Source organism: Macaca thibetana, chromosome 3 (genome assembly GCF_024542745.1).
Source record: "Macaca thibetana thibetana isolate TM-01 chromosome 3, ASM2454274v1, whole genome shotgun sequence".
NCBI classification, from domain to species: domain Eukaryota; kingdom Metazoa; phylum Chordata; class Mammalia; order Primates; family Cercopithecidae; genus Macaca; species Macaca thibetana.
In genome coordinates, this window is record NC_065580.1 from 42,721,691 (window position 1) to 42,744,182 (window position 22,492).

Sequence of the window (22,492 nt, forward strand, 5' to 3'; positions counted from 1 at the left end):
CACTAGAGCTTTAAGAGGTGGCAGTGTAAGAGAAAGTAGTGTCTTGTAGCTGAATTATTTCTAGGTTTCTAAAGGAATTGGAGAGTATCATAAAAGAAATGTTTGTGTCTCCCCCAGTTTCATATGTTGAAGCCTTAACGCCCAATGTAATGGTATTAGGAGGTGGGCCCATTGGGCGATAATTAGGTTTAGATGATATCATGAAGGTAGAGTCCCCATGATGGGATTCATGTCCTTATAAGAAGAGGAAGAGACACAAGATTTTCGCCTCTGCTGTGTGATGATACAGCGAGAAGGCAGCCAGCCATATGGTGAGCCAAGAGGAGAGCCTTCACTAGGAACCTGGCCATGCTGGTGCTCTGATCTTGAACTTCTCAGCCTCTAGGACTATGAGAAAATAAGTGTCTGTTGTTTAAGCCATCTAGTCTCTGATACTTTGTTGTTGCAGTCCAAGCTAAGAAAAGGAATCTAGAGGTCCCAGTGCTATCCTCTCTTCTTGTATGAGAACTGGGACCCTAGGGGAAGTAACAGAGGCAAAAAAGCACTTTGAAGACAGACATGGTGGGAATTGATAAACGAATTGATAGAGACAGAAATGAACTGTTTTGTTTTATTCTCTGAGGACTCTGCTCATCACCCAATAGCACAATTTTCTTTCTCAGAATGGATTCTTTCCCCTATCTTTCTAATCATTAGAGGTGTAGCTAAGATATTACATATATGCATACATATAATATGTATATGTGTATATATGAATGCATTATGTGAATATTAATAATTGTATTGAATTTTAACTTAAAATGGTAGATTTTATTTAAAGTATTATAAAAGTTCCTATATTCATATTACTTCAAAATCTTATGCTGTATTATCAAAACCATATCATTCAAAATGATATTTAACTTGTTTGATACTATTAATGTAATAGTGTCAGATTAAAACTTACCACTATTTATTCTCACATATATACACTTATAAATAATTTAAAAAGTAACAACAAGCAAGGAAATATAATTCCCATAGATATCATTGAAATAGGGTCAATAATAACATAATGAACTTATTTATACTTGAATAAATATATGTTGTTATAATTTTTCTCTTTAGAAAGTGGATTTAATAGAAAAGGAGGAAACAGTGTTAAGAAGCCCCTCCAATTATGATTTTCTGAATATTCTCTCTCCATTGGAGAGAGAAACCAAAGGTATGTTTGTGAGGATATATACTATAGACCTCTTATCCTGAAGGGAGCTGTGAATAATAGTAGCACTAAGGCAAGACATAGTTGAGAAGCAGGAGTTTCAAATGTTTGGACAGCTGGTGGAGGAGTTAGTCTACTAAAAGCAGAGTGTTTGCTGAAATTTTCATTTATAAGAAGAAAGTGTATATATTGAGGGAAGCAGTGTTCTGGTATTCTTTCAAACTAATCAGAAAGAGCAGGTTCAAAACTTGGAAGTAAGGGAGAACCTTAAGTGAACCCCTCATAATCATAAAAGTGAAGCAGTTGTTTACTTGGACAGCAGATTACAGGAAGGAGAAACTAAGTGTGGTCAACTGACTAGAAACAGCAAGACACGATAGATCACAATGGAAGTGAAAAACAGGAGAAAACTAAATAAACCAATGTTTATTGCACATCAAATTACCATACTAAGCACACATGTCCATATCAAATGGAAGAACACGAACATAACCTAAGACAAATGAAGCAAGAGTTAGGAAGACTAGAGACTAAAATAAAATGAAGCTTGAGAAAAGGGCTGGGAACACAATTTAAAAATTAGCAAAGGGTAAGTATTTAAAGCTGAATTTGGTGCAAGGTGATAAACAAAAGTGAAATCATCTGCCTGATAGACTGTGGCATGTTAATGAATGCTAGAGAGCAGGCTGAACTGTCAGGATCCTGTTTTCATCTGTAAAATACAAAAAAAAAAAAAAAAAAATACTTTAGAGGTTGTTGAAGCCTTTGATAAATGAAGAGAAAGTATGGTTGTGAGGATAGGAGTTTGAAAACTTTTTACTATATTTTTAAGCCATAATCACATGTAGTAAAATGCACAGATCTCAAGGGTAGAGCTTGATGGATCCTGACAAATGTCTACAACTGGGTAATCATCACTCTAATCAACATACAGAACACTGCCATCATTTTCGAATGTTCCTTTGTACACCCTTCTAGTCCATTGCCATCCACTCTCCCCTGCTAAGGAAGTGACAGTTCTGAGTTCTATCACCATTGATTAGGATGACTGATTGGTTCTTGATCTACATATAAACGGAATCTGACAGCATATAGTCTTTTTGTCTGGCTTCTTTGCTTAACATAATGTTCTGAAGCTTTACCCACACTGCTGTAGGAAGAGCTGGTTTGATTCCCATCTCAAATACTCTAGTCACGTGACCCCCGACAGCATTCAAGCTCCTAAAGAACAGGAAGTTTTATCTGTTTTGTTCAATGCCTCATCCCCAGTGCTTAGAATAGAACCTGACACATAGTAAGTGCTCACGTTTTCAACTATAAGATGAAAATAAAAGTAATAATCTTTCTCAACTATAAAATGAAAATAAAAGTAATAATCTATATATATAAGTATATATATCTATACTATATATAGGTTATATATACTACATATATAGAAGGGGGATAGGGGAACAGTGAAGTATAAGGAAATAGGGTGATCTGGAAGTGTGGGTTAAGAAGGAGCCGGTTTTCTGGGAGTTGAAATAAATGAAATAGGAAGTGGCTGGAAGAGACTCACATATGCTTTATGGCGAGTGAAATTAATTGAACCATGAGATGAGGAATATACTTAATTATATAGAATTTGAACCTTTAGGGTTTTTTCAATGTAACAAAATGAATGTGCACTTAAAATGCTTGGCGGAATGTGCTATCCTAGAATCTGGAGGTCATCAAAGAGAATTATAAGGGGAAAAAATTACAAATCTATTCCAGTTGTATGAGAAAAGTCTTAAGTGGAAGTTTGGTGAAGGAAAGTCTTGAAAAGTTTAAGGGAACTATTTGTTATTTCCTTATTTTTTTGTATGTTTTAAAAAAGTCTTACTAGCATTCACATGGACTTAGCTACATTTTCTGAAGATTATTCTATATCTCATGTATTTTTTTGGCATGTAAGTTTATTCCCCACTCCACAAAGGAAGTGTATCTTGAAATGATTTGCAAGTGCAAACTTGGTCATGGACCTTTTATCATTAAATTTATGCAATTTAGGGTTGTGATAAATGACTTTATAAGGCAAGTTCATCTCATTGTGCCCTGGAACAAAGGATTTCCTAATTATGCTCTTGTTTTCCTAGTTTTTTAGTGATCATAGAGTAATTGTACTGATGACTTTTTTTTTTTTGCCAAAACATGATTATTATCAATTAAATTATTTTGTTTTCTTAGTATGATTGTACTAAGCTTACTCACATTTAAGAGGAAATATATTGTTACAAATTTTCATTTTATCGGTGTACTTAAATTTTAATCAATGACTTTGATAAAGTCATTTACTTGAATAAATGACTGTAGCTTTTTGGAGCTTATATGTACCAAATCATGGCTAACATTAATAGGAGAGGCATTATTGAAAAAATTCTTATGGCTGGGTGTGGTGGTGCACGCCTGTAGTCCCATCTACTTGGATAGCTGAGGTGGGAGGATCGCTTGAAGCCAGAAGTTTGAGTCAAGCCTGTACAACATAGTAAGACCTCATCTCTAAATAAAACAAAAGATGATTATGAATTGTAAATATTCTGTAAGCTGTGTAAATGCTTTGCAAAATAGATGTTAGATGCTCTTCTGCATATTTTACATAGCATAGTAGAGTTTGATATTTATCTACTTTAATTATTGGCATTGTAGAATTTATTATATAGTTCCCCAGGTTATTTTCTGTGGTATATTTTCTTGAGCATATTTTTCACAATTTTTTTTTGCCTTCTAACTTGTGCATGCTATGGCTCATTATACTCATTTATGTTAAAATGACATCTTAGTGAGCATCTAAATTGCTTACTTTTTGTTGTTGTTGGTTTTTGGGGGATGGAGTCTTACTCTTGTCACTCAGGGTGCAGTGCAGTGGTGTGATCTCAGGTCACTGCAACCTCCACCTCCTGGGTTCCAGCAATTCTCCCACCTTGGCCTCCCAAAGTGCTGGGATTACAGGCGTGTGCCACTGCGCCCAGCCTAAGTTGCTTACTTTAAGTGTCTTAAAATGGTAATTATTATAAGATATGTCAGAATCCTTTGGATTTTGAAAATACTAAAGGAATTTAAAAGAGTAAAATGTGTACATTATAAACTATAAGTTATGTAGGTACCATTTTGATGGCTTCTGAAATTTCAGTGAGTTTTTAATGGCCTATTAAAAGGTATTTTTCACCATCTGGATTGTGATGCAGATATTCTTGGAATATAAAACATTCCATAGCCTCCCTTTCATCCCCAGTCAAAACACAGACATGCACACTTGCACATGAACACACACACGTGCGCGCACACACACACATACTCACACACCAGTAAGTCTATGTCCTGTTGGTGTGCATGCAGCATCTGTTTTGCCAGCAAGCTCTAAATTTGGTTGAAGGCAGGGATCACAGAAAATGGGCCAACCAGGAAGATGGAAGGGATGGCATGGAATATACTCCCAGCCTAGCTCTTTGGACTGGAATTGGACCTTTGGGGTTAGAACAGAAAAGCATGTTTGGAAAACCTGTTTGCATGAAAGATTTTGTAATATTATGGACATATTGGAGATACTTTGAGACCCATTCCTGCTTGACTCTTCATAGAGTCCAGTTCTGCTTTGGAATCCCAAAGTGTAATGGTTTTGAGATCTTTAGGATTCAGCATTCATGGCACAGATTTTGGGTTGGTATCACCGTCAGTGGAGCAGGCGTTAGGTTCTTCAGTAAGGTTCAATGAAATGAGGAAAGGATGTTGGATGCCACTAGGTGACACAGCTGAATGTCAGATTGCCTAAATGGAAACATTGGTGGAATCCATCTGGGAGTATTAGAAACAATCAGAGAATGCTTTAAACGGCTTAGCATTCTTAATGAAGCCATCACAATTTGAATATGTGTATACATATATACACACACTGGTAAAACAAAGTGACAATTTGGCTGTACTGTGATAATAAATTTCAGTGTGCACATGTAATCTAAAATTACAAATTTTTTGGCTAAATTAAATTATTATAAAATGGCTTTCAGTTAAATAAAATTAAATTTAAATGGCTATATTTGTTGTCTCTGATATATGGTACTTTTGGGCTTAGTGTGGCCAGAGGTGATTATCTACAACCAGTTATAGTATAACAGTAAATGTCTTTGTTAAAATATTGAAGTTGTAATTACAAGACATTGCTTCCAATAGCAATTTCTTTTTCTTTAAATTCCAATAGGTTTTTGGGAAACAGCTGGTGTTTGGTTACATGAATAAGTTCTTTAGTGGTGATTTCTGAGATTTTGATGGATCCCTCACCCAAGCAGTGTACACTCTACCTAATGTGTAGTCTTTTATCCCTCACCCCCTCACACACTTTACATAGTATAGTCTGAAGTCAGGTAATGTGATGCCTTTGGATTTGTTCATTTTGCTTAGGCTTACTATGGCTATGTGGGTTCTTTTTTTTGGTGCCATATGAATTTTAGAATTGTATTTTCTAGTTCTGTGAAAAATAATGGTGGTATTTTCATGGGAATTGCATTGAATTTGTAGATTGCTTTTGGCAGTATGGTCATTTTCTTTTTTCCTTTATTTATTTATTTATTTATTTATTTATTTATTTATTTTTGAGACGAAGTCTCGCTTTGTCGTCCAGGTCGGAGTGCAGTGGCGTGATCTCGGCTCACTGCAAGCTCTGCCCCCTGGGTTCATGCCATTCTCCTGCCTCAGCCTCCCGAGTAGCTGGGACTACAGGCGCCCACCACCATGCGTGGCAACTTTTTTTGTATTTTTAATAGAGACGGTGTTTCACTGTGCTAGCCAGGATCGTCTTGATCTCCTGTCCTCATGATCCACCCGCCTTGGCCTCCCAAAGTGCTGGGATTACAAGTGTGAGCCACCACGCCCAGCCGACAGTATGGTCATTTTCACAGTATTGATTCTGCCCATCCATGAGCATGGGATGTTTTTCCATTTGTTTCATCTATGATTTCTTTCAGCAGTGTTTTGTAGTTTTCATTGTAGAGATCTTTAACCTGCTTGGTTAAGTATATTCCTAAGTATTTTATTTTATTTTTTTGCAGTTATTGTGAAAGGGGTTGAGTTCTTGATTTGATTCTTAGCTTGGTCGCTGTTGGTGTATAGCAGAGCTACTGATTTATGTATGTTAATTTTGTATCCTGAAACTGCTGAATTCATTTACCAGTTCTAGGAGCTTTTTGGATGAGTCTTTTGGGTTTTCTAGGTATATGATCATGTTATCAGCAAACAGCAACAGTTTGACTTCCTTATTACCAATTTGAATGCCCATGTGTAGCAATTTCTAAGAGAAGTTGCCATGTAAACTCCACCTAGTGTGGGTCCATACTTACTATGCAATCCCACCCTGGAATAAGTCCTTTATCAAAGTTTGGTTAAAAACAAAGTGTCCAAGACCAGTTCTCACTTTCCATAGTAAACAATCAGACAACTAAACAAAATAATAAAACAACTATCTTTAGTGGTTGGAGAAAAACAGCACAGGGTTGTGATCCTTCTGAGAATGGTAGCGACTACGAACTCTATGATTGTCTTGGCTTTCTTTTTAGAGTCAATTTCTAACTGTTGGCACAGGGAGGAAAATCCAAACAGATCTTGTAATCATTGATGAGTTGTGAAAATGGAGACCAGAGTTGGAGAATCTGAGGCAGCTAGCAAAGTTTTGGAAAAGGGGGCACTCAATAAGAGAGCTCCATAAACCTGCATAGGCTCCTCTTTGATCTTTGTTGAGTACTAAGCTGCCCATGTATAGAATAAAGCTCTGCAAAGATGGCCTAAGGATGGCCATGGAGTTGCAAACTGAAAAATTCCCAGAGCTCACAAAGGACAGGAAGACATTTGAGCTCTAATCATCCAGAATGAAGTCCTTGATGATTATCTGGGAAATTTGGTGGAGACTCCTAGAGTCCTGCCTTACAAGCAGGAGTGAACCATCACTGGAGTGAAGCTACTATTAGACGGTCTGTAGCAAAGCAAATAAATAGGTCTCAAAGTTATGAAATTGATATTCAAGTTGTTTCATTCTGTAAAGGAAGAAAACAATATCTAGATTTTTAAGAATGCTACATTTACCATATTTAGCATCTAATAAAAATTAATAAACATGCCAAGAACAAGGACAATATACCCATAACTGGATACAGATCAGTAAATAGGAAAAAGTACCAAAATGACAATGTTGTTAGAATTAACACATAAAGATGTTAAAATAGCCACTATAATTATGTTTAGTATTAAACAAAAACATGAGCATAGTGAGGGAAGTAACATAAATTGTTAAAAAAATGAAATAGAACTTATAGGAATAAAAAATACAATATATAAAAAAAATTCCAGATAGGAGTAATAGCAGATTGAATAGTGTGGCAGAAAAGATCAGCATACTTGAATATATTGTATAGAACCTATTGAAAACAAAAAGAGAGAAAGGAAAGAAAACTAACAGAGCCTTGGTGACCTCTGAGGACAATATCATACAGACCTATTTAAATAGGTATGATTAGAAATCCAGACTAAGAGGATCGTAGGGGCACTAAAATATATGTGAAGAAATGATGGCTCCAAATTTTCCAAAACTGATGAAAACTTAAATCTGCAGATCCCAAAAGCTTAAATGTACCCCAAACAGGATAAGCTTACATAAACACATCAAGGTACTTCATAATCAAATCTCTGAAAACTACTAGAAAATGATATTTTTAAAAAGCGACTAAAGAAAAAAGACATTACATTACAAAGAAACAAACATAAAACTTACAGTAGATTTCTCATCTATAATTATGTGTGCAGAGAACAATGGAAGGACATCTATAAAGTGCTGAAATATATATTTTTAAAAGGCTATCAATGTAAAAGTCTATAAACAGCAAAATTCCTCCCCAGAATAAAATCAAATTAAAGACACTTTCGGAAAAAAATAGAAAACATTTGTTTTCAGCAGACCTAAGTCACAAGAAATGTTAAAGGAAGTTCTTCATGTAGAGAGGAAATCATATCAGTTGGAAATTTGGATGAACATAATGAAATGAAGAGCACTGGCAATAATAAATATATGCTTACATATGGGGATATTTTGCCTTAATTTTTAGTATCTTTAAAAAGTATTTGATTGCTTAAAGTAAAAATAATGATGTGCTTTGGTAGTTTTTAAGACATGTAGAAGTAAAATATAAATAACAGCAATGACACAAAGGAGAGGAAGGAGAAGCAAAATACAAATGGCCAATAAGCACAAGAAAAGATACTCAACATCATTAGTCATCAGAGAAATGCAAATTAAAACCATTATGAAATGCCGCTTCACATCTTTTAGGTTATCTAAATTTATACGACCAAATTTATACCACCATACTAAGTGCTAGCCAGGATGTAGAACCATTGGAACTATCATATGTTGATTTTGGCAGGATACATGTACAATCACTTTGGAAAACAGTTTGATAGTTTCTTGTAAGGTTGACATACCCTTTACATATGATTTAGTAATTCTCCTCCTAGATTTTTATCCAAGAGAAATGAAAAGTTAAGTTCAGAGACTCTGATGCATGAATGTTCATAGCAACCTTATTCCCAATTGCTAGAAATGGAAATAACCCAGGTGTTCATCAGTTGGTGGTAGATAAACAAATAATGGTACATTTATAACATGGAGTGTTACTCATCAATGAAACAGAACAATATACTGGTATATGCAACACCATAGGTGAATCTCTAAAATATTATGCTGAGTAAAAGTAGCCAGATTCTGAAGAGTACATACTGTATGATTACATTTATAAGAAACTATAGAAAAAGACAACGCTAATCTAAATGATAGAGTGAAGGTCAATGTTTGCCCGGGAACATGGCTGGGAAGGCGGACAGCTCACTGATTTAGAAAGGACACAAGGAGCTTCAGAGGTGATGGGCATATAGTATATCTTGACTGTAGTGGTGGTTATGTAGTATATACATTTGCAAAAACTCATTGAAATGTACATTTAACATGGGTGTAGTTTATTTGTGAAAATTACACTTCAATAAAGTTGATTAAAATATGCCATCAATAAAACAAAAGGGAAAATAATGTACTGCTATTTGGCTGATGAATAGAAACATTTTGAAGAGTTCTATGGTAGGCTTAGCCAGGGGTGCTTTAGATGCTTGCTTACTGTAAGAAACAGGATACAAAAATATGTAATTATGGCAGGAAGGTAATTCTGTTCATTCACTAACTTGTATCCTTAATCTTGTATATCCTATTACCACTTGTTTCTGGTTTGAAGCAAAAGCATCCTCCAGTTAACTGGGCATCGTCATTCTTGCTCATCTTAGAAAACACTTCAGTCTTTTGTCATCTGTTTAACCTGTGTCTGTTGCACTCACCTGAATTAAAACAATTATTCTGTGAGGTAAAAAATAACATGTGAACATAAACATAGCTATAGTGGAATGACTAAGTAATAGAACAGTAAATACCTGGAAGTCACTTTGTCCAATATCTGAGGCCAAGGAAGTGGAACGGCTGTCCAAAGTCACAAAACTAGTTAGAAAGAGAGCCTTTATTTTTACACTGAATTTTTTTTTAATTGGTAATGCATTTAAAAATGTAATTCCTCCTCCTTGCTTCTTGTACTCTGTCCTTCTCTTTCCTGTCCCTGTGTCTCCCTAGAAAGGCTTCTGCCTTTCTTATGCTCATCTTTCCTGTTCACATCTCTCTGCCTTGGCTTTCATCACCCCCTCATCTGAGATGTCATTTGGATTCTCAGCAAACGCAGCTGGTGAAGAAAAGTTGTCATGTTGTACACCGATGTGTTTTTATTTCTCATATGTCTTACTTGAGGTCTTACAACAACTTACATTAATATACGTAATGAAATATACTCACCTAAATCATGTTTACCTCAACCTTTGTGACCACCATTCTCTTTCAACACTTTCTGAGAATCTGTCTGCTTTAAGAAGGTTTTTCTAATCCATAGTTAATGTGTCCTTATACCCTTAGTATCTATTTTGCAATTTATTATTTTTTTCAATTAGATTTTCATAGGTAACTATGCCACAAACTATATATAAAATAATGCCTTTAGCGAATTTATTATTTAATGTCTAAGGGCACTCCTATTGTAATATAGAATTATTTGTTTTGATCTGAGATGTATGAAGGATGATTATAGGCATTGCTCTATGACTGTAAAAAAAAAATGCATTGAGGCTGGGCGGGGTGGCTCATGCCTGTAATCTCAGCACTTTGGAAGGCTGAGGTGGGCGGATCACTTGAAGCCAGGAGTTTGAGACCAGTCTGACCAACACAATGAAACCCTGTCTCTACTAAAAATAGAAAAAATTAATTGGACATGGTGGCACATGCCTGTAATCTCAGTTACTTTGGAGGCTGAGGCATGAGAATCACTTGAACCTGGGAGGCGGAGGTTGCAGTGAGCCGAGATCACGCCACTGCACTCCAGCCTGGGTGATGGAGTGAGACTGTTTCTCAAAATAAAATACAATTTTAAAAAAGAAAAATGCATTGAATTTCTATCGCCATGTTTGAATTACAAAATTGATTTGCTTATCAAGGACTAATCTTCAGTCAATAATTTCATGAAAAAGAATTTTCCAGTAAAACAGAAAATCTCATTTAACAAGTTACTTTTATAATACATTAGAAGCCAGACCCTAATTAGAATACATTTTTCTCCTTTAGATGTCCTTGGTATGCAAATTAAATTAGAATTCCTAGGACTTATATAGACATGTCTCATCTCCTATGAGACAGCACATCTTTTATTTCTTTTGTGTTATATTACTTTGGAAGGAAGGAAGGAAGAAAGGGAAGGAAGGAAGGAAGGAAGGAAGAAAGAAAGGGAAGGAAGGAAGGAAAGAAGGAAGGAAGGAAGGAAATGACAGATCTATACTCCAACGTTTTCTGTGTGGCATTTTTATAAGTAGAAAAAAAGTCCAAATTGAGAAGCATGGGTCAACAAAAGATCTAGATAAAGTAGTCATGTTAATTTAACCAAAAATACTGTTTACTTTTACTCTCAAAATGTGTTGTGTATTGCTTTAATTCAGAAAACTCATAAAGAAACAACAGAAAGGTCATGTAAAGAAGTTTAGTAAGTACCTTATCTAGCTACTGTCTATACTCTCTTGATACGCTTCTAAACACTGGTAGATGAGATCCAAGATTCTTATACTAGTGAATGCAGTGCTATGTACAGCCTTGTTCAAATTACTATTCATCGTGAGTTTTTTCCTCTATGTAACTGGCAACTTAATTTTACCTGTAGTATGGGATAAATTATAGTTAGATTGAATACTGGTCAAATCCCTCACTTTCCCCCAGGAATTCATTTCCTCTCCTATATCTCAAGTGAATGGCACTCCCAGCCACACTGTTGCCATTCTGGAAACTTTTTTCCTCACTCCTCAGACAGGTGGTAAGGTGGTGATGATGAAGGCAGACCTGCAAACCTTCCCAGCTACCTCTCTCCCACCCAACCATAATCTACCTTGGGAGGAGAGCCCTCTCTTTGTCTTACTCACCTACCATGCTTTCGTTGTGATCCTGTTAACAGGATAACAGATGAACATGCTGGATCAGGAAGCCTGAAAGTCTAAATTTCTTTTCATGACCAAAAAAAAAAAAAAAAGGTGCCACAAGTGAAGAGCAAAATTAGCAAGGGCCTGTGAGGTTGGAAAGAAACAGAAGGAAAGATTTAAGCTGCTGCTGAGAGGAGCAGACCTAGGAAAAAGGGAGACATATGGGCTGGGCACAATGGCTCATGCCTGTATTCCCAGCACTTTGGGAGGCTAAGGCTGGAGGATTGCTTGAGGCCAGGAGTTCAAGGCCAGTTGGGCAACATAGCAAGATCTCTTCTCTACAAAATAATTTTTTTTTAAAAAGGGGTGTACGTTATGTAAAAAAGATACATGCACATGCATGTCTATAGCAGCACAATTCGCAATTGCAAAGATACAGAACAAACCTAATTGCCCATCAACCAATGAGTGGATAAAGAAAATGTGGGTATATACACCATGGAATACTACTCAGCCATAGAAAGGAATGAAATAATGTCTTTTGTCGCAACTTAGATGGAACTGGAGGCCATTATTCTAAGTGGAGTAACTCAGGAATGGAAAAACAAATATTGCATGTTCTCACTTATAAGTGGGAGCTAAGCTGTGAGGACATAAAGGCATAAGAATGATATAATGGACATTTGGACTTGGGGGGAAGGGTGGGAGGGAGGTGGGGAATAAAAGACTACATATTGAGTACAGTGTACACTGCTTGGGTGATGGGTGCACCAAAATTTCAGAAATCACCACAAAAATACTTATTCATGTAACCAAAAGCTACCTGTACCCCCAAAACTATTGAAATAAAAATATGAAAAAGGGACATGCACTCAAAGACAGTTTTAGGAAAGTTTCCTATGTAATATGTTATGCAAACACCACTTCAGTGACCCACAGAAATCTTCAGTAAGGCCTAACTTATGTTTTTTACACATCTTCCATTTTAAAAAGTATTTTCTTATCAGTGTTTTTTTTCCTGAATTTTAATTAATAGACTTCTTTTTATATCAGTTTTGGGTTTGTAGAAAAATGAGTTGAAAGTAAAGAGAGTTCCTACATTACCCTCTCATCTCAGTTTTTCCTGTTACTGAGACCTTGCGTTAGTTGTATATTTGTTTCAGTTGATAAGCCAATGTTAATATATTATCATTAACTAAAATCCATAGCTTCCATTAGATTTTACTTATTGTGGGCTTTGAAAGATGTATAAGGGCACATATCTACCATTACAATATCATACAGAATAATTTCATTGCTCTAAAAATCTTCTGTGCTCTGCCTACTCATTCTTCCCTCCCCTCAAACTTCTGGCAACCCCTGATCTTTTTCCTGTCTCCATAGTTTTGCCTTTTCCAAAATACCGTGTTAAAGATCTGAGAAACATGAATTGGAACACAGAGTAAGTGAAAACAATTACCTGTCTCCAAGCCAAAGATGACAGATGGATCCAGGAGGAAGTGAAGTGCAATGATTCTTATCCTTCCACTCTAGATTTGCCCTACAACCAAAGGAATTTTTTTTTGAAAGTTATGACACATAGTAAACAATCTCCTATCTCTCTCTCTCTCTCTCTCCCTCTCTGTCTCTCTCTCTCTCACACACACACACACATTAAATATTTCCTAGTATTTATATAGCATTTATACTTATAGATGTTATTATCTTAAACTTATTTTGGTTTTGTATGTAATGTTAGTGTCAAATAATAATTGAACATGACTTTCTTCTCTCCATTTTCCCCAAGCAGTTGAAATGATGGTTCACTGAACAATTAGATTCTGATAAAATATTGATGATTTTCTCTACTTTTCCTACAGAGAGGGAAGTATATTCCTGTGTGAATATAATGATTGTATTTAGATGTATGTTTTTAACACTTTTTCAAATTTTAGGGAGATTGGCAATTTTGAGTGCTGGTGGGGGTCTTTCTTCAAATATTCATTGGGAAGAAAGTTCTACTTTTAAAAGTCATTTGCATCAGTTCCTTCCCTCTAGACTTACGGAATTAATGACTAAAGATGCTTATTGTGGAAAAAGAAGATAAGAAATGATGGGTCACTTGGTAGGCTTTTGACTCAGCATTTTTGGTTCATAGGTGATGTCCTAAGACCTGAAAGCTTACTGTAAATGAATAACTCAACTGACACATTTTTGGCTAATTTGAAATCTTTGGGCTTTTTAAAGTTACAATATCACCTTAGAAAATATTGTCATATGATTGTAGCTAGTAGTTATTCCGTGAAAGTGATATTTTTCTGTTTTACACCTAAAGATGTTCCACATGTAAGAAATTGTTATATTTTTGCTTAGCATATCTTCCTTGTTGTTAAACTTTAAAAATACAATAAAAATTCATGAGATTTTTTTCATTAAGGCAATCATATTTTAATCATGCATTTAGAGGAAACTTTTACAACTATTTTTAGAGCATCAATTATGCATTATGAAACTATCCTAAAATAAGGGTCAAACAATAGAGATGTTACTTACAATGCCTTTTATCCACAAAAAGAATAAGTTTTGGTAATTCGAGAACTTTGAAATGAAATCTTCATTTTTGGATTATGCTTAAGGCAGTATTAAGCAGAGGGTCAATTGTTTGAGTTCAAAATTGAAGGGGAGTGGGAGTTCAATTGTTCTGCATGAGAAATGCTGAGAGATAGAGAAAGGAGTGAAAAAAGAGACCAGCAGAGAGATGGAGTTGCTGGTGGGAGAAATGAGTGGAGAGAGAGGGAAGATAGGTGATTGGGGGTGGGGGGAGGAGGGGGTTTGAGACTGTGAGAGGAACTAGTTGCTGAGAGTCCGAAGAGCCTGGGAAGAGATATGTCTAATGAGTAACATTTGAGTGAGGTGCTGTGCAATTCTGTGTCTCTTTATAAAATATTCCCTAAATATACCTTGGAATATAAAGTTTATAAACATGTCAGGTTGGTTTGTGAAGCAGTGAAGAAGAGGACATGAAGTAAAGTTGTGTTACATAAGTAAAAAGAATGCATAAATCTAGAAGTCTCCAGTGTTCCCAGTTTTAATGAGGATCAAGAGCTATTTAAAATACTTGAAATATCTATAATGACATGAGGTGTTGTCATACATCCCATACTCTCTGATTCTTTGATTTGTTTAGCAAATGATTTAGAAAGACTAGCACATGAAAACATAACTTTGGGGTTCAATATGAGTGAGTATGGAACATGTCAATTAATTACGAATCGTTAACATGGAAATTTCTTCAACATCATTTAAGGGGCAGCATATTTTATAGCTCCCACTCCAGCAGAAATTATGCTTATTAAATGAGGATGAATTTACAGAAGCGTCCATAGAACATGAACATGTCTCAGAACTATTCTGTTGTATGAATTTGCCATCATTTGTTTATCCATTGAATTATTGATATAACTTACTGAAATAACATGGGTTATTTCCTGTTTTGGGTTATGATAAATATAATTCCTATGAAGCCTCATGTACAAGTCCTTTTGCAGATACATGTTTTCATTTTTGTTGTGTAAAACAGGGGAAGGAATTGTTAGGTTATATGATGAATAGATGTTTAACTTCATAAGAAAATGAAGAAAAGGCGAGGCATGGTGGCTCATGCCTGTAATCCCAGAACTTTGGGAGGCCGAGGCAAGAGGATCACTTCAGCCCAGGAGTTTTAGACCAGCCTAAGCAACATAGGGAGACTTTGTCTCTACTAAAAAAATAATAATAATAAAAATAAAAAAAGTAGCTAGGTGGGTATGGTGGCATGCACCTGTAGTCCCTGCTACTAAGGGAGGCTGAGGTGGGAGGATTGTTTGAGCTGGGGAGGTCAAGTTTGTAGCAAGTTATGACATGCTATTGGACTCTAGCCTGGGCAACAGAGCGAGATGCTGTCTCAAACAAACAAACAAACAAATAAGCAAACAAACAAAAAACAAAGAAAATACAAAACTGTTTTCCAGGTATCTGTACCATTTTACACTTTCAGCAACAGTGCACGAAAGTTTCGGTTGCTCCGCATTCTTGCCAGCATTTGGCATTGTAAGTATTTTTCATTTTGGCCACTCTAGTGGATGTGTAGTGGTATCTTATTGTGGTTTTAATTTGCATTTTTGATATAGTTTGGCTCTGTGTCTCCACACAAATCTCATCTCTAATTGTAATCACCACTTATTGAGGGAGGGACTTGGTGGGATGTGACTGGATCAAGGGACGGCTTCCCCCATGCTGTTCTCATGATAGTGAGTAAGTTCTCATGAGCTCTGACAGTTGAAAAAAGTGGCGCTTCCTCCTTCACACATGTTCTCTCTCTTGCCACCTTGTGAGGAAGGTGCCTGCTTCTCCTTCACCTTCCGCCATGATTACAAGTTTCCCGAAGCCTCCCCAGCCATGTGGAATAGTGAGTCAATTAAACCAATTTCCTTTATAAATTACCCAGTCTCAGGTAATATATTTATAGCAGTGTGAGAATGGACTAATGTAATTTTCCTTATGATTAATGATGAACATCTTTTTATGTCCTTATTGATGATTCATAAACTTTTTGTGTGTGTGAAATATCTGCTTAGTACTTGTCCTGTGTGTGTGTGTTTTTTTTAAGTGGGTTGTTTATCTTCTGACCAAAACTTTAAAGTTTTAAATAAAATTCTGACACATGTATCTTGTCTGATATATATGTAGTGTGACTATTTCCTTCTAGTCTGTGGCTTGCCATTTTGTTTTCTTAATAATGCCTTTCAGAGAGCTTATGTTTTACATTTTGTCCAACTGACCAATTTTCATTGATGGTGTATGCTTTTTGCATTTTTGCTAAAAAGTCTTTGTCTACTCCAAAGTCCTGAATATTTTCTTATATATTTTCTTCTAAAAGTTTTTTTAGTTTTGGCTTTTACGTTTAAGTCTGCAGTCTATTTCAAGGTAATTATTATTTATGGTGTAAGGTTCATATTTTTCCATGGGCATAGGCAGTTAATTTAGCACCATTTGTTAAAAAGAATTTTCTTTCCTATTGAGCTACCTTGGTGACTTTATAAAAAAATAATTGCACATCTATGTGTGAGTCTCTTTCTGGGCACTCTTTTCTGTTCCATTAATTTATACATATATTCTTACTTCACTATCTTAAGTAATGTAGCTTTAAGTCCTGAAATCTGGTAACATAAGTACTTCAACTTTGTTCTTTTTCAAAATTGTTTCAACTATTTACATTCTTTATACATGCATGTACAAATATATGTATGTTCTGCACAAATATATATGTAATCTAAGATGTGTGTGTGTGTGTTTGTGTGTGTGTGTGCGTGAGAGAGAGAGAAAGAGAGAGAGAGAGAATCAGCTTGTTAGCTTCTTAAAAAAGGTCTGTAGAATTCTTAATCGCAATTGTATTTAATCTGTAGATCAATTTATGGAGAATGGGCATCTTAATAACATGGAGTCTTCCAACCAAGACACATGGTACATCTCCCCATTTATTTTGATCTTTAATTTTTTTCAGCAGTGGTTTTCAGTTTGAAAGATCCAGCACATATTTTGTTAAATTTGTTCCTAAATGTTTTATTGTTTTGATGCTATTATATATGATAACTTAAATTTTTTAATTTTCCAATTATTTGCTTTGAATATATAGAAATACAATTTATTTTTGTTAATTGACCTTGAATTAAGAGAACCTGATAAATTTACTCTTTACTTCTAGAGTTGTTGTGTTGATTCCTTAGGATATTCTACATATGCAAGCACAACATTGGCAAATAGCAACAGTTCTACTCCCTTCTTTACAATCTGTCTATATTTTATTTGTTTTTCTTGCCTTATGGTACTTTTAGTACTACACTAACAGGAGTAATGTGAGTGAATGCGTTTGTCTTATTTTAATCCCAAGGGGAAGTGTTCAGTATTTCACTATTAACTACAATGTCAGCTGTGGGTTTTCCTTAGAGGTCCCTTATTAAATTGAGAACATTGCCTTCTATTCCTAGTTTTCTGAGAGTCTGGGAATAGTGTTTAATTTTTATTAAGTGTTTTTTCTTCATCTATTGAAATAATAATATGATTTTCTTCTTTATTCTGTTACTGTGGTTAATTATATCGACTGATTTTAAAATTTTGAGTCAGTCTCGCATCCCTGAGATAAATCCCACTTGGTCATAATGTAATATCTTTATTACATTTTGCTGGATTCGACTGGTTAACGTTTGTTGAAAATTCTTGCTTCTCTATTCATGAGAGGTGTCATTCTGTTAATTTTGAGATTTCACAGTTTATTTCCTGCAGAATCTTCTGTTTTATTCTGCATAATCCATATGCTAATCTAGACAAGAATTTTTACTTTCTGTTTTAACTTATAATTTCTGTGCATTCTATGCTTCCCCCCCTAGTGTTTAATGCTGGATGTTGCTTTCTTCAAAAAATTAATTTTATCTTTCCTTATTACCAGTTGCAGAAAATTCACAATCTCTATTAATGTATTTGCTCAAAGTTTACATTGAGAATTAAGATTTTCATTCTAAGAACTTCAACCTCTTCCCTATATGTTTGAGCTAGAATTTCTTAAGATGTGTTATACATAATAACTTTCATATCTGATACAAGACATTTTCACTTGCTTTGTTACATAATAACTTAAATTTTTCCCTCATTTTCCTCAGATTTGATTATCTTTTTTCCAGTGTTTTCTGCTATTGGAAACTCCATACATTTTATTACCCAAATCAGAAAAATGTGGTTCTCCCTGTCTGTCACTCTCTATTTTGGATCTGTAACTAGATCTTGCCAATTCTATACCTTAAAAATCTCTCAAATCCATCTCCTCTTCTTTCTTCTCTCTGTCATTGCATTCATATGCACAACATTTTTCTTCTGGATCTCTGAAATCATATTCTGACTGGTTGCATTTCTACTTTTCAACCTGCCCTTCACTTTGCCACTAGATTGACTTTTCTGAAAAGCAAATTTACTTTTCTGCTTAAGATTTAGTGTCCCTTTTTGCCTTTAGAAAAAAACATGAACTCTTTAGTACAATTCCCAAATTCTTAAAGATCTGTTTCCTATTAAAAAAATATCCCAAATGGGTTTGAGTTGAAAACAAATTCCACATAACTTAGCAAAGTGAAAAACTGTAACAGCTTCTGTGCAATAACCTGAGTCAACATTTCCCCGACTGTAGCATGACTGAGACTTTTACACTTCCGCACAACTAGGAGAACCATGTTATTCCCACTTTTGCATAGGCCAATAATTACATACTTGATTAAAAAAAAAAAACTTTGTCAAAATATTCACATTTCTTTGGCTCTACATCTGTTTTCGTTTGTGTGAGGCAAAAAGTCCCATGACTCTAATGAAAAACTTGTATTAATCATATTCATATAGAAAATCAGGTTGCATCTGATGAAATGCCAGTGATTGGGATTAAACAATTGTTTTAGCTCAAATGTCTCTTTATTACTAGAGCCTTACCCTGGTTCTCAAGTCAGAAATGATCCACTCTTCTTTTGTGCTCTGAAAGCCCTTTGAATTTCACATTGCTTTACTTTGCAGCTAATTTTTTCTATATCTGTTTTCACAAAAGTTTCAGTTTTTGAGGCAAGGATGTTTTGATATTTGCTCATAATGTGTCATGCAGAGTCTAGCTCAAAGACAGAACTTCATAAATGTGACTCAAATTCATGCTAAGACTACAACTGTAAGAGTATAGACACAGAGCTGTTATAAACATGAACATTACAGAATGCCAGCTTTGGAATCTCTGGAAGATGATTATGTGCCTCCTTGTTCTCCAAATTCAGAGTCTCATGGATAAAATTCATGTCATTATTAGAAATGCAAATGCAAGAATATAAAAATCAACATTCTGGATGAGTGTTTCTTAGAGTTTGGTACTTGTTTATATTTAAGTCATTTTTACTGTAGTTTCAGAGGGTGATGCTCATGTCTTGCCAGCAAAGCCAATTCTCTTCCGGTGTTTCTATCATGTTAGACCCCAAGTATTTGATTTTGTTATGTTACTTTTTTTTAACTGTTTGCTATCATTGGCTTAATTTTGACAAAAGAAAATATTTTTTATGTTTATTTTTATTTTTCATTTTGTCTTGCAATAACTGTAAAGTAAAATAAATCAAGTTTTTTCATATGGGTGGAGAAAAATTTTAATGAGCAATTTGAAATACATTTTTGCATATGGCCAACATATTTAAAATCTTCATTTGCTTTTTACTTTAATCTTGGATATAAAAAAAAAGCATCATAAAAGCAGAATCTTAACAGATGCATGATCCTCACATATGGTTTACGAGCACAGATCGCAAATGAGTAATACCAAGTTGTTTATTATTTCCATCCCTTGTGGAAACTTTGATGAATAGAAAGTTAACTTATGAGACAATTGTAGCTCCCTCCAAAATAAGCAATTTATATTATGGTGCAAAAAATAAATATGTGAATGTATTTGAGGCATAACACTATTCAGATTTGTGTGAAGCTCTTTTCTACCTACATCAAGATCTTCTTTGATAAATTTAATTGTTAAAGACTGTAAAATAGAACTTCTAGAACATGTTATTCGGGCATGTTAATCTAGAGTAAAAACATGCAGATCAGGTAGGCTTTTATCTAGTATCAGGTAGGCTCTTATTTAGTATCAGGATGAAACAATAAGATTTAAACAAACTGGCCGGGCGCGGTGGCTCAAGCCTGTAATCCCAGCACTTTGGGAGGCCGAGACGGGCGGATCACGAGGTCAGGAGATTGAGACCATCCTGGCTAACACGGTGAAACCCCGTCTCTACTAAAAAAAATACAAAAAACTAGCCGGGCGAGGTGGCGGGCGCCTGTGGTCCCAGCTACTCGGGAGGCTGAGGCAGGAGAATGGCGTGAACCCAGGAGGCGGAGCTTGCAGTGAGCTGAGATCCGGCCACTGCACTCCAGCCTGGGCGACAGAGCGAGACTCCGTCTCAAAAAAAACCAAAAAAACAAAAAGATTTAAACAAACTATAATATTTGGGAAATTCTGCTTTTATTTATTTTTTGAACACTTATTAACTGAACAATCTTGGGCAAGTCTCCCCATTGTCTCTCTGAGTCTGTATTTTTACCTGCGAAATAAAAACATGTCTGCCTCGCCCACCTTAATAAATCCAGTAAATATTTATTTAGCTCTTTTATGGGACATACACTGTCCTAGGCAGTTATGTTTCATAACAGAAGGGGTACAAATGTGTAAGGAGAGACTAATAAACATAAATAAATAAACATCACAATAAATAAGTGATGTGGGGAAGAACAGTAGGGTAAAGTCAGAAAGCTTCTGGTGGGAAGAGTAGGGTTATTGCAGCTTAAAATAAAATTGTCAGGGTAGGCTCCATTGAGTAGGTGGCATCTGAGAAAAAATTCAAGAGATGTAAAGGATCAGCCACCAGCAAAGAGCACTCCAGGCTGAGGGAGTCACCAGGGCAAAAGCCCTATGGATTATTTGGTGTCAGCAGAGTCGTGAGTAGGCCAGCGTGGCTAGAATGGAGTCAAGGGGAAAGCCATGGAAATCAGAGAGATAATGAGGACTCAGGTACAGACTAATCATGTAAAGTTCTGTAAACCATGTTATTTGCTTTTATTCCAGGGGGAGATGGGAAGACTTGGAAAAGTTTGAGGAGGAAGGAGATGATTTGAATTGAGTTTTAAAAGGATGACTCTGACTACTGTCTTGAGAATTTATTATAGAGGGCAAGATGGAAGGAAGGACACCAGTTAGGAGGCTACTGGAGTGATCTGAGAGAGATGATGTTGGCGAACAGGCTAGGGTGCTAGGGTTGGGAGTCAAGCGAAGTTCTTGAATTGTAGATATATTTGCAAGGCAGAGCCAACAGCATCCCTTGATAGACTGGAGGGATGTGAGAAGAACTGAAGAGTCAGAAGGACTCAAATATTTTGACCTGAGCAACTAGAATGGTAGAGCTGACATCAACTCCTACAGGGAACCTGAAGGTGGAGTAAGTTTTGAGGAGGAACATCAGAAACTCAGTATTTGTCATGTTAAGATTGAGACATCTATAAGGAAAACCTAAATTATGTTATAATTAAAAGTCCCAAACTATGAGTGGCTTAACATAGCACAGGATTTCTTGTTACTGAGGATACATATCAAACGTGAGTATTGGGAGCTCTGCTTCATACATATACTCAGGCATCAGAGTTGATGGAAACATCACCATATTGTAACTGTGCCTGAAACATATGGCTTGCAGGTTACACAGCAGGGAGATAAAAGAACTGGAGAGCCACACATTGGTTTCTGATATATCAGTCCAGAAGTGACACCAATCACTTTCTCTCATAGCCCAGTGACCAAAGCCAAAGCTATTCATATGGTGCCACCTAACTGCAAGGAGGAAGGAAATATGGACTCTGATACAGGAGCAGGCCAGGTGAGAGGCCTGTCTGTATCATATAAATTTGAGAGAGGTTGACTATGTGGATAGTATTTAAGTCAAAGAGATTATAAAATCACCAGGGATTGAACAGAATTAAAGAAGTGGAAGAACAGTTGAGCCATGGGGTACTCCAATGTTGGGAGGTCTGGGAGAAGAAGAAAAAACAGTAAAGGAAAAAAACAGTCAAGGAGACTGGCAAGGGACATTTGGTGAGATAGGAAGAAAGTCAGGAGACCAAGGTGCCTGGAATTCAAGTGAAGAAAGGGCACGAAGGAGGAGAGACTGAAGGACTGTGACA

General features: G+C 35.8%; 1 long non-coding RNA gene across 4 annotated transcripts in view; it reads left to right on the forward strand.

The window, feature by feature from the left end:
• The window catches only part of LOC126951209 (uncharacterized), a 267,072-nt gene that overhangs the window by 16,551 nt on the left and 228,029 nt on the right, over window positions 1-22,492 (forward strand). The window lies entirely within an intron of this gene.